Genomic DNA, 12,424 nt, shown 5'->3' with positions numbered 1-12,424 from the left:
TTTTTTTATTTTCATTTATACCCTTATACTTTATTATAAGTACTATTTAGACCCTTAACTTTTAATTTTTCCCCTCATACTTTACTGTGACTATTATTTAGTTAAGAAACGAGCATGTGCGCTCAATCTTTTTCACATCTTTTTTTATATGCACGAGCTTCTTTAATTCTCATCTTCAATCGCTTAAAAGAGTTAAAAACCCTAACATAACTAAGCAAATAATTTCTTTAAACATTTTTACGTCCCCACTTCACCACACGCGCTCTTAAATCTTAATACTTAATCCTAGTCGTTTAACAAAAATCACACTAAACCATACAGCTTGCCAAAAGTGTCACAGCCAGTGACCTTATCCACTCTCCAAAGATCTTTCACTCTAACCACACACAAAGGTTAAATCCTCACCTAACCATAGTTAACCAAGTCGGTTTATATTTGAGCCAGTATGCTCCTCCATTTCCATCACCAACAAACCAAAGAGAGAGAAACATAACATTAACAACACAACAATGATGATGATCATCGGAGGATCACAAAGCCTTCACACCAATCCAACGGTCCAGGTCCCTCCATGGGACGATCCAACGGACCACAACATCCACTTGGACGAACTCGAAATGTCACCATACGACGACGTTTACGACGATATTCCCCTGGACGCCTTCTCATGCGATCATTTCCGTATGTATGAGATTAAAGTCCGCAGGTGCGCACGTGCCAGGTCACATGACTGGACCGAGTGTCCGTACGCCCACCCGGGTGAAAAAGCCCGACGCCGCGACCCGAGAAAGTTTCACTACTCCGGCAACCCGTGCCCGGACTTTCGCAAAGGCACGTGCCACAAAGGTGACACGTGCGAGTTCGCTCACGGCGTATTTGAGTGCTGGCTCCACCCCTCTCGCTATCGTACGCAGCCGTGTAAAGATGGCGTCCTGTGTCGACGCCGGATCTGCTTCTTTGCGCATAATCCTGACCAGCTCCGAGTTCAACTGAGTCAGACCGGACTGAGTCAACTCGACTCGTACGACGGGTCACCGAGTCGACTCGGTCATGACTCGTTCGTCGGAATAAGCTCGCCGACGTCGACTCTGTACCCGGCGACGTCATCGCCGCCGATGTCGCCGGTGTCTTCACTCGGTCAAAACTCGGTCAATGAGCTGACGTCATCGGTTCGTAATATGCAAATTGGTAACAGGATGAGTGGGCCTGGGCTTGGGCCCGGGTTTTGTTCGCCGCGTGGCTTATCTACGCTCCGACCAGGGTTTAATAGTTTACCTTCAACTCCTACCCGTAACCCGACCCGACCCGGTGGGAGTATATTTGATATTTGGGAGCAAGGGGTGACTCGTGAGGAGCCGATAATGGAGCGAGTGGAGTCTGGGAAGGAGATTAGGGCGAAGATGTACGCGAAACTGAGTCGGGAGAACTCGTTGTCGGGTTGAGTCGGGTCGGGATGATGGGTGGGTTTCGGAACTCGTGAACTGATAGTGGCCTTGTTGATGGGCTGGAATGTAATCGGAATTGGAATTTGTGTATATTTTAATTGGATTTTAGTTGTTGATATTATTATTAAGGGAAAGAGATGGATATGTGGGTTTTGGAATTGTGTAAACTGGAGACAAGGAAAGCTAATTTCTATGTAATTGGATTTTTTTAAAGATTTTTGGTTTATTGAACTTATGAATGAATATTGTTTCTTTTTAGGACTTGTGAAATGAAATTCTATATTTACTTAATGTGAAGTAAGATTATTAGTTTTGATGAAAATTAGCTAGATATGCAAAATGATGGGAAGTGTAAGACGTCAAAGATGGAGGATGAGATATTGGCAATGGAGGTACTTAAGATCTTGGTTATAGAGAAATGAAATAAAGTGGGAGATGTCTAAAGTTAAAGTTGTAGCTAAGGTAGGGATGATTGAAAAACCCTAGCATAAGGAGAACCCAATACTTAAACCTCGTTAGGTTAGAGAATTTAAGTATATGGTCCGGTTAGAAAATGTTTGTGTTATCCTTGAGTCTCGGGCTAAGCAGGAATATTGGTTTATGAAAAGTGTACGGATGGGACAAGAATAAATCCATGAAAACGGACCACACTCGAGCATATAACTGGGACGAGACAAGGAATGCCCGACTAATCAAATAATGGATGAACATACGGATGGGGGTTGCTATAAATCATCCAAACTAGATGACACCACACTCAAGTATATAAAACAAAGAGTAGGGTAAATAGTTGTATAATAGTCTTGCGTATCACAAATTAAATTAAAGCGTATAACTGTTCATGTTAGAATCAGTATTTCTATACTGACTAGTTATGTATTAACCGCGCCTCTCTTTTAGCTAGATAACAAGTTGGCGTTGTTATATTTGATTAGCTTTTCTTTCTTTTATTGGTTTGAGTTCACTTGAGAATAAAGAAAAACCTCAAAATCCCAAAGTTAGAAAAGCAACATGTTTGAAGCATAAAGTATGCTAGAACACATGTACCCCGAGTGAGGTTAGGTTGACCAACAAAGAGTTTTGAATAATCTGTTTATAAAATTGGTACAAATATTTACTTTATATGGATAAAGTAAAATGAGGTATCTAGTTAACAATATAACCCAAAAAAAGCTAAACTACACGTGTCCTATTTGAAACACCATTTGCTTCAAGTTTACGACACTCTTTTCCTGGTTTGTAAGGAAAGAATGGAATGGAATGGGTGCTAGTTTCTTATGAGGGAACAGGATCAAGTGCATTGCATGTGACATGCGGGTGGGGAACACCACACCAAATTGGACTCCCTTTTGCCCCAAAAACATTTACTCCTAACAAGGAAAACCATATCGTGGGTCATATGTAGGGCACCTTACTTATGATTTTGGGTCATATTCATGTACCTCACATTATTTCGTTTTTATTCCAAATACTATGCATGTATCTCACACCTCTTGTTTTTATTTGAAATATTTGTTCATTTCATTAAATATATATATTAAACACAACTAGACTATCTATCACAAGACTCGTTTCCTCGTAAGAGCCCTTTGATCAATGAAGAGGAAGAGACGAGAGTTACCGGTCAAAAAACATAAGGCTTTGCTTTTTGAAATAATAATGCTTAAAACCAAATAACTTGAAGTTTCAAAGCTCTATCCGTTAACGTGATACCCGGATTTCATATACATATACAGACCGTATAAATGGAATAAAATGCATATTTTGCCACACACCCCGAACTTCAAAAACACACTAGTTTAAAACTTTAGTTTATAAGAATCAAGCACTTATGAAGAATAATTATGACTTTAATAATCTCAAAACACACAAACACATCATGTTACTATATAATCATATTAAAACATTAAGTTTATTTTCACTAGTGCGATACAAGATGATTAGCCTCTAAAGACCATTGAAATAACACTACAACTTGGTTTAAAGATCGTTATGAAACTAAACCAAGTGAAAGGTGGGTAGAATACTCGGGCGAATTTAATACGGGTTCTCCGAGTTCATGGGAATCCATTGATTTTCAAATTTTAAGTTAAAGGATATATAAGTATTAGTGAACCCATAAGATTTTTAGAATTGAACCCATATCAAAAATTTTAAAATGGTATAGTGGTAAACTTCTTTAAAACATTCCCAATGCTTTGAATTTTAAAAGGCGTAAAGTTCAGGTATTTCAAAGGCCCGCTTTGAATACATATTTTTTTCTTTTTAGTAAACAATCAGTGTGCTATTAGTTTAGGTTTTATTTGAAATGTCTTAAGTTTATGTATTTCTAAATCCCATTTTGGTAACTTTTTTTTTCTTTTTGGTAAACCATTATTGTGTATTTAGTTGGGGTTTTTAATATCTAAAAAAGAATGTTTTCGCTTCTTATTATTTCTAGACCTATTCACACATCACGCATCCACAACCCATTTATTGTGTGTGTGTATATATATATATATATATTTTTCATTCTTAAGACCTTACATGTTTTTAAATTAACATATTGTTTTATTATGGTATCGTATTATATAATATTCTCCGACAAGGCCTGACTGGCCAAAAAAATTTAACGCTTGGTTGTGTGAAATTTGAACACCGAAAAAATGTGAACCATAGGAAAAAAAAATCCTGGATCCGCCCTTAAGAATACTTCTTGATCTTGGTAAAGAAAAATCACCAACCGAATACACTAGATAATAGTTCTGGAGTGGATAATCTAGATGAATGCAATTCTCTATTTACAGGCATATTTTTATGAAGTACAATTGTGACAAAGGAGCATGGCTATCCCGTTATAGTACATGCATGGTTTTCAACACTGTCATTCTTGGTTGTGCACGGGCATGCAAAAAGTACACATGGTCGTAGGTCAACGAATCCCGTCGGCAAGTGCATGTGTATTCGGTAGTCACGATCATGAGTTAGCGAATACTGTCGACATGTTCGTGTCTTTTGGGATCTTTCTGTGAATCATGGGGACACGGTGCTTGCTTCGGGCATATGCCTGAGTCTTTTGAGTGGAACAGATGTGCAGATGGTAGGTGCTAATGTGTCTTGTAGACTTTTGGTGATTTTACTATTTTTCATTGTGCTTTTGCTCAATTATCATCGATAGCATAAATACTACTGCAAATTCACAAACAAGCTGATTAAGTGTCAAATCACGTGAAAACACAACAGAAATAATCTATATGACGGTTGATGTGTGATAAAACTATGCATAATTAGTGGCACATCACTCATCATGAAAAATAAACCCATAATTATAAGATACACTTTCATAACATTTTGTGTGAGAAAAAAATATGTTTTATAGACTCTTCATATTTTTTTGTATATTGTTTACTGTCTTACAAAGTATGTGAAGAAAGTATTAAGTGGTCTATCGTATTAAGCACATTTAGAAGTGTAATAGTGTATGTGATCAAACATAGTGCAATACCCGAGTATAAGTTAACTTTATGGTAAACATCATTCCTTCTAAACTTATTGATATGCATAATGTTATACAACCATATAATTGTCAAACTAGATTATTAGGCTCACGTATGCCATCAACTATTCAACTGTAGGCGTAGTTTAAGAATAGACTCCACGCTTTTGAAAAATGCTTCTTAAACTACCACTTTGATGTTACATGTTTACATTTGACAACCTTTCTTGGGTTACAGCTTATCTCGGAAGACATGAGTAGCGTTCAATAGCTCTATCCGTTAGTACGGTGAGGCGTTTGCTTTATAATATCGTTCTCAGTTGTAGGTCCTATTCATTAACTTCCATTAATTGAATATGTCCACTCATAGCTTTAATAAGTCTTCATGTAGCATAGTAACATAACATAATTTCTTTGTTGAGCACTACACATCTCCCTCATTAGTATGTTACACTTTTGAAAAAAATGTCATTTGAAAATTACATTACAAGAATAAAGAATTAAGACATACTTGAAAGGGATTGTTCCCTTGTTTATTTTATTCGTGAACCAATAACTTCTATCTATTATTTCTATGCAAATAGTAAAAGGTTAGCAAAATTAATTGGCATGTTCATGTGTCCTCTTTCAATGCTACCCATTTCATGTTGTAATAACTAACACACAACTTATTATTCATTTATTTTACAAACTAAATTGCTAAAAAGGTTATGTTCAAAGTGCAAATGCGATAACCAAATAATACTTATACACGGGTGTATCTAAGAAAGGAGAACTGGTGTCTGGTGACGTGCTATATGTGCATCCAAAATTTTATTGACGTCGTAAATTTATGGACACTGTCACCTATAACAACGTTCTCTATCAAGATCCAATGCAATCAGAATTCATTCTTGCATGTTACTAACAAGTTGTGTTCGACACATATAATGAAGTCTCACTTCTATAAATCTCATTGTTTTATCCATATAAAGATGATGTAATTTTATAAGTGGTTAAGACATAAATATCTTAATGAAATTCTTTTAAGAAGCTTTCTGCTTTGAATATCCAAATATCCGATTGATAAGTTAAGGATAAAGTTATAAACTAAGTGACGTGGATGATGGGTTAGTTGGTGTTTCCTTATCTCTTAAGCTTTTCACCCTTGATAATCTATTTTTCTCATTTAACTAAAAAAACAATTTTCTATTCACCACAGGCAAAAAAACAATAATAAAATAAATAGTTAACATCAACTCGTCTTGGAAAATATAAACCTTTTTTTGTAATCTTGTTAAATATATTTCACCTTTCTTCAACCTTTTCTAACATTTATTTCACATTTCTTCTCCTAACTTTTATACACAAGTATTGGAAATATAATATAAGTACTAGACATTATGTATATTATATATTAGCGAATTAGGCAGGATTTTCAAGAGGTGCATATCCTTAAAGATATGGTTGAGGATGTGACAGAATTAAGGTTAAAGACTATTACAACTTATTACTTATATTTTTTTTAAGTAGTGTGTTGTTTGCTGTTGTTTGAATCTCCTAAGACATAGCCTTTCCATAGCTTTTGATGGCTTGTGTAGTTGTGTATATTACATATTTACCTTCGTCTTTATCATGGTTTAATGTTATTGGTGACTTATCCTTATATTTAGTGCTATTTTATTTTTTTGTCATTTAAATATGATGAGAATCACTATATGTTTCTAGAGTTAATTGCAAATATGTTCTTTGTGGTGGACCCTTAAACGCATGTTGCAATCATGTGGTGTCATTTTTGCATATACGGGCCATGTGGTGGCACTTTTATTTCACTTTAGGTTTTCCGTTAGTTTTTCTGTCTTGTTGACCGTCCAAAAAATGGGTAGAATCGTCATTTCGCGTCCAGGTCTTTGTTAAAACAGGTTTGAACCCTAGGGTGAGCTCATATCGATTACGCGTTATCGATTCTTCAAGAATTTTGCATCGGTGGACCTTGAGGTATCGATTTCTACTATGTATCTTCTAATCGTAGGCTGTTTGGTTGTAACGGACAGTGTATTGTGGAGGGTACGTCTACCCGAGGAGGAGCATCTTCCACTGTTTGACACTTACGCTATGTATTGTAAGTAGATTTCTATTTAGTGTAGAGATTAATTGTTTAAAACTCTGATCATACCACCCAGTGTAGAGGTTAATTGCAATTTTATTAAATTTACAGGTGATGAGCATAAGAAGTTGTTTACAATTAAGGTTTTCCATGGGGGTAATTTTACTCCATATCCTAATAGGGAATATGCAGATGGTAAGGTATTCTACATTGATAGTGTTGATACTGATGAATGTGGAATTGATGTGTTGGAAGATATGATTAAGGCTTTAGGATATGTAAATGATGAGGTTTTCTACTTTTGTTATGAGGAGCCACATGTGTGTCTGGATTGGGGGATTCACCCTTTGGGTGATTACAGTGACTTTTGGCCTATGTTTTCTCAAGTACGAGATGGTGTTAAGGTCATTGATATATATGTTGAACATTGGCATTCTCGTGTACATTTGGAGAACGACAGAATTTTACAAGAAGTAGTGGATTTGAGACTAGGTGTACGAATACTGTGGAGCAAGCACATTTTAATTCAATTTTATCATTTCAACCACCAAATCAGATTTCATCTTCTAATGAAGGAGAGGATAAAGATGAAAATGAAGGAGAGGAGGAAGATGAAGACAGTGATGAAGACGATCCTGACTATGTTCAAGGTGAAGAGTATAATGTGTTAGAGGACAATCATGTAGTTAACATGAGTAGATTTAAGGCCAATATTGATTATGATGTCGGGGAAATTGGTGATAGTGACATAAGTAGATTTAAGTTAAATGTTGATTATGATGTCAGGGAAGTTGGTGATGGTGATGGGGATAGTGATAGTGACATTGAATCCAAGGCTGATGTTGAGTATGAAGATAATGGTGTTCATGAGCAAGATGATTCTGTCACAGTTTCGTAGAAGGTGACAGATAGGGTAAGAAGAAGAACACAAGTTGGAGGTAATGAAATTGTGCCTTCTACCATTGTTGAAGTTCTTTTCTGTGTTGGCCTACTTTTACCAAATAAAGATACCATTAAAAATGGTTAAATCTTTTGCAATTAAGTCAAGAAGGAAACTTTATATATATATATATATATAATGAAAGTTGTAGGTATAGAGTTGTGTGTTTGGCTAAAAGTCTAGCATCAGTATTAGGAGGGGGGATCCCATGCAACAAAAATAAAACCCCCCAGAGGGGAAATTGCAATTGAGGAAATGACAAGGGGCGAACTAATGTAGGGAAAGGAAATTCGAAGAGCCTAACTGGAAAACTTAAAAAGTCCATTAAACCCACTTGCCCTTTTGCAATTCAGATCTCAATACAATTTGGCAGCATGAATAGTGTGTGAAGACCACAAATAAAACTCATCATTGTGTATAAACAAGAGAACTTTGCTTGTTGACAATGAGTACTCTTGCCCGAGAGATTGAGCTGATTCTTGAAGGCAATTCAAATATAGATATGCATCATCTACAATCCTAGTTCATAAAAAAACTTCAAGTGCATATTTCAATCTACAAAATCCGTACAGCAAGACATATTGCTACAAAGAAGAAGGAAGGAGATTATATAGATTAGTATGATAACAATGGTACTAGGCAATTCATAAGAATATGCATATGTTTTGCCTCAATGAAACAAGAGTTTAAGATGTGTGGAAGAGATAAAGTTGGGTTAGATGGGTGTTTCATAAAAGGATCATTTCCTGGATAGATGTTAAGGGCTGTTGGTGTGGATGCTAACAATGGTATATTTCCATTTCCATATGCAATTGTGGAATCTAAATGTTATAATCCTGGTTATAGTTTTTGTAACATTTCGGGTTTTATCATATTCGTTTTGTTTTGTTTATCGTGTTATGAACATTATTCGAATCTTTCTTATTAATAAAATTATGCACTTATGAGTGAAATAATTATTTTTATCTTAATTTATAATTCCTTAACTTTCATTTATGTCAAATTGTCCTTAGAAACTCTTAAAATCGCTTAAAATGGCTTAAAAATGCGTTTTTAGAACTACAGGGACCAAAACTGTCAAAAGTTGAAAGTCTGGTGAAGCTGCACTTTCACGCGGCGTGAAAATGTCAACCCTGCATCTTAGCGCTGCGCGAAGATGCAACCAGATCAGCTAAATTAGTTCGTGATCTTCGTTTAATGCTAAATCTTTCCTAAATCAACCCTAAATCACGAAATTTGAGCCACAAGTTATTGTATTTAGTGTGTAATGTTGTCTAGGTTCATAATCAGTAATTTGGTTAATATATTAATGAATATATGACTCGATTTCGTTCTTAATTATGTGATTCTGTTACCAAAATCGACCCGTTTCTTGTCCAACAAGTTGGTTTAATATCTATATAAACTCTTCATAACTCCAAACCCTAATGGTTACTGCACCTAAGAGTTTCCAGCCATCGCATATCATAAAGACGATTTCTTGCTCGTTTAAGTGAAGATTCGTTAACTGCAGTTTGACTTTACCGGTTCTATCATCTTTGACCTTGATTTCCTGTTGATCTAATCATATTCTGGGTAAGTTGTTAACTGATCAATTTCGGAGATTGAGGGGTATTGACGGGTCAATTTGAGTCAAACCCATTTAAGGGCAAAATAGTCAATATCTTTGAGTTAACGTTTTCTCATACTTCTGATCGGATTCAACCTTTGGTCCAAAAGACTTTTCTTCTCATAACGAGATTTTAAGGATTCTGACCAAAACCCGACTTCTGACTCGAAGTTCGGATTCTGGTCAGACTTGACTCATTTAAACGTTAAAATTAGCATAACTCAAGTTCTACTCATCCGTTTGGATTGATTCCAGTGGCATTAAGTTCATTTTTACTGATACTTTCATATCTCTAAGTCTCAGGTTTTGTTGGTTATTCTCGTTCGGCGCATTAATCGAAAGACCTCTTTGTTTATTCTTAATATTTAACTAGCTCGCTTAATATTTAAGGTGAGTTTTGTCATTCCCCCGTTTTACTTATTTTCAAACATTTTGGGGGCGTATGCATACTATATATTTTCGTATTATATATATATCAACATTAGCAAACATTGTATTGTGTGTGAATTGCTGAACATATTTGCTATTTGCTTACTTAGATATTTTACGCATTCAGAGAGGTCCAACATATTCTCATATAGTATGATTATACGACCGTCTTGTTTAAACCGGCGCTCGATTCGCTTGAAAATGGTTCACTTGACACTCATTTGCTCATTGGTTTGGTTACATTTACCACTTTACTTACGTTTTGCTACCTTTCATATTATTATATATCATTGCAAAACTAATGGCATGCTCACTCAACATTATTGTTGACAAAACTATTCTATTTCTGCGTATATGCAGGTTATCGTTTAAACTGAAGATTTAGAGTATTGGAATGCTAGTTGAGACCATAGGCTTTATCAAGAACAATTAAATTTTGAGTTTTTTTAGATTTTTATTATTATTGCTTATGGATTCTTGTTGCTATATTTGAATATTTTTTTTATGGATGTTTGTTTTGAATGGAATAAAATCAATTATTAGATATTGCCATATTTATTGTATGATAGTTACCTCAAGCTATGAGCAATCATGCTCACGCCCCGGCAATTCCTCCTTTGGTTGGGGTGTGACATTTTTTAGATTTACTCAGAGATGACCTTGACTTAACAGAGGAATCTTGTTTCACTTTTATAAGTGACAGACAAAAGGTACATTGACATTTATTTGAATCATTCATCAATAAGGTTTTTGTTATATTAATTTATTATTTATCTTGTTTGGTTCATGTATATAGGGGCTTATACTAGCTTTAGCCAAGATGTTCCGCAGAGTTGAGCACATGTTTTGTTTTAGACCTATTTTACAAAACATGATGAAGAAGTGGTGTGGAGATCTCCTTAAAGGGACGGCATGGGGGGCAACTCTTCTTACTAGCATACCCTATTTCAACAGTGATATGGAAGACATAAAAAAGGAAGATCCAACTTTAGCACAATGGCTTCTTGATATTCCTCCAACGAGCTGGTCAAAATCACATTTTATTGGTAGGGCCAAGTGTGACATGCTGCTGAACAATGGATGTGAAGTGTTTAACAAGCGGTTAGTGGGTGCTAGAGACAAGCCTATAATCACCTGTTTAGAGTACATAAGAGAATGCATGACCAAGAGGATGGTTAATGTGTGGAAAATTCAAGCAAAAGCGTCTAGTCCATTAACACCGATAGCTCTGTCACACTTTGACCAAATAAAAATAGAAGCCACCCAATTGAATGTTTTAGTTATGGATTCTACAAAATGTCAAGTTAGTGGCCCAAGATCCCGGTGTGTGGTCAATGTCTAACAAAGAACTTGTGCTTGCAGAAGATGGGATTTAACAAAGATGCCTTGTAAACATGTCGTGGCAGCAATCTTAAACATGACAGACAATGACATTACAGCTAGTGAACCTGAAAAATGGGTAGATCCATGTTACTATCTAAGAAGTTGGAAAGAGATGTACAAGAATGCAATAGAACCAATCAACGGACCAGGTTTTTGGGCTCACAGTAACTCTCCATTTAAACTAACTCCTCCAAAGCATCATAAGCCGGTAACAAATCCAGCTTTTCTTTTGTATACAGTTTAGATCATTAATGTTAATTTTTTGTCAATTGAATAGATTGGATAACCCAAAAAGAAGAGGCAAAGGTCATTGGATGAGTTAAAATCCGAATTTGATAAAGAAGGCAAAATGACAAGGAGGGGGGGGGGGTACAATCACTTGTAAGAAATGTGGGAATACGGGACACAACTTTGCAACATGCAAGGGTCAAGGTGAGCTAATGCAACTGGAAACACAAGGTGCACCAATGGCAAGTCAAGATGTGTGATTGGAGATAGCGTTTGTCTAAGTATGTGTTTGTTGAATGTGAGAGTGTAGACAATGTTTGTTTCAGTGTTTGTTGCATGTTTTCTTATACTGGAGACAATAGTTTATCTCTAAATCCTTTTGACTATGTTTGTTCAAGGCAATGTTTGACTACTTCTGTTTATGTCAAGACTTTTTATGTTTGTGTCAAAATGCTACATAACTTGTTATGCATATCAAATCATTCTTGAATACAAGATAAGCTGGAAGTACATAGTTGTTACGTTCAAACATTAAACAAGACATTACAAGTAGCAAACACATCCACTATAATGTTATTTCCAATGGCAATCATCATTTTATCATTCCGAGTTAGAGGAGTGCTTGCGAGGATACGAATCATGGTACCGGTTTAGGTGGTCTAATTCAAGAGAATAATAATCCCAAGCTCTTTTCAATACCTCAGGGTCGTAATCTTTGCATGGATCACCGTACAATTCTTCTGGATCCATTGGTTCTAGACTTTCTTGTGTATCTTTCACAATGGCTTGAGATTCTTCAACTATTTCTTATGTTAGCCCCAAGTCATAT

The 12,424-nt window shown here is 35.8% G+C and overlaps 1 pseudogene; it reads left to right on the top strand.

Annotated features, from left to right (window-relative positions):
- The first annotated feature begins 485 nt into the window (after window positions 1-485).
- On the top strand, window positions 486-1,443 carry LOC143576164 (zinc finger CCCH domain-containing protein 20 pseudogene; annotated as a pseudogene).
- Window positions 1,444-12,424: the final 10,981 nt, after the last annotated feature.

Source organism: Bidens hawaiensis, unplaced genomic scaffold (genome assembly GCF_021521415.1).
Source record: "Bidens hawaiensis isolate Kalapana, Puna unplaced genomic scaffold, B.hawaiensis_p1.1 tig00028006_1, whole genome shotgun sequence".
Lineage (NCBI taxonomy): Eukaryota > Viridiplantae > Streptophyta > Magnoliopsida > Asterales > Asteraceae > Bidens > Bidens hawaiensis.
Note: the sequence above shows the minus strand (reverse complement) of the source record. Positions and strands in the feature narration are given on the sequence as shown.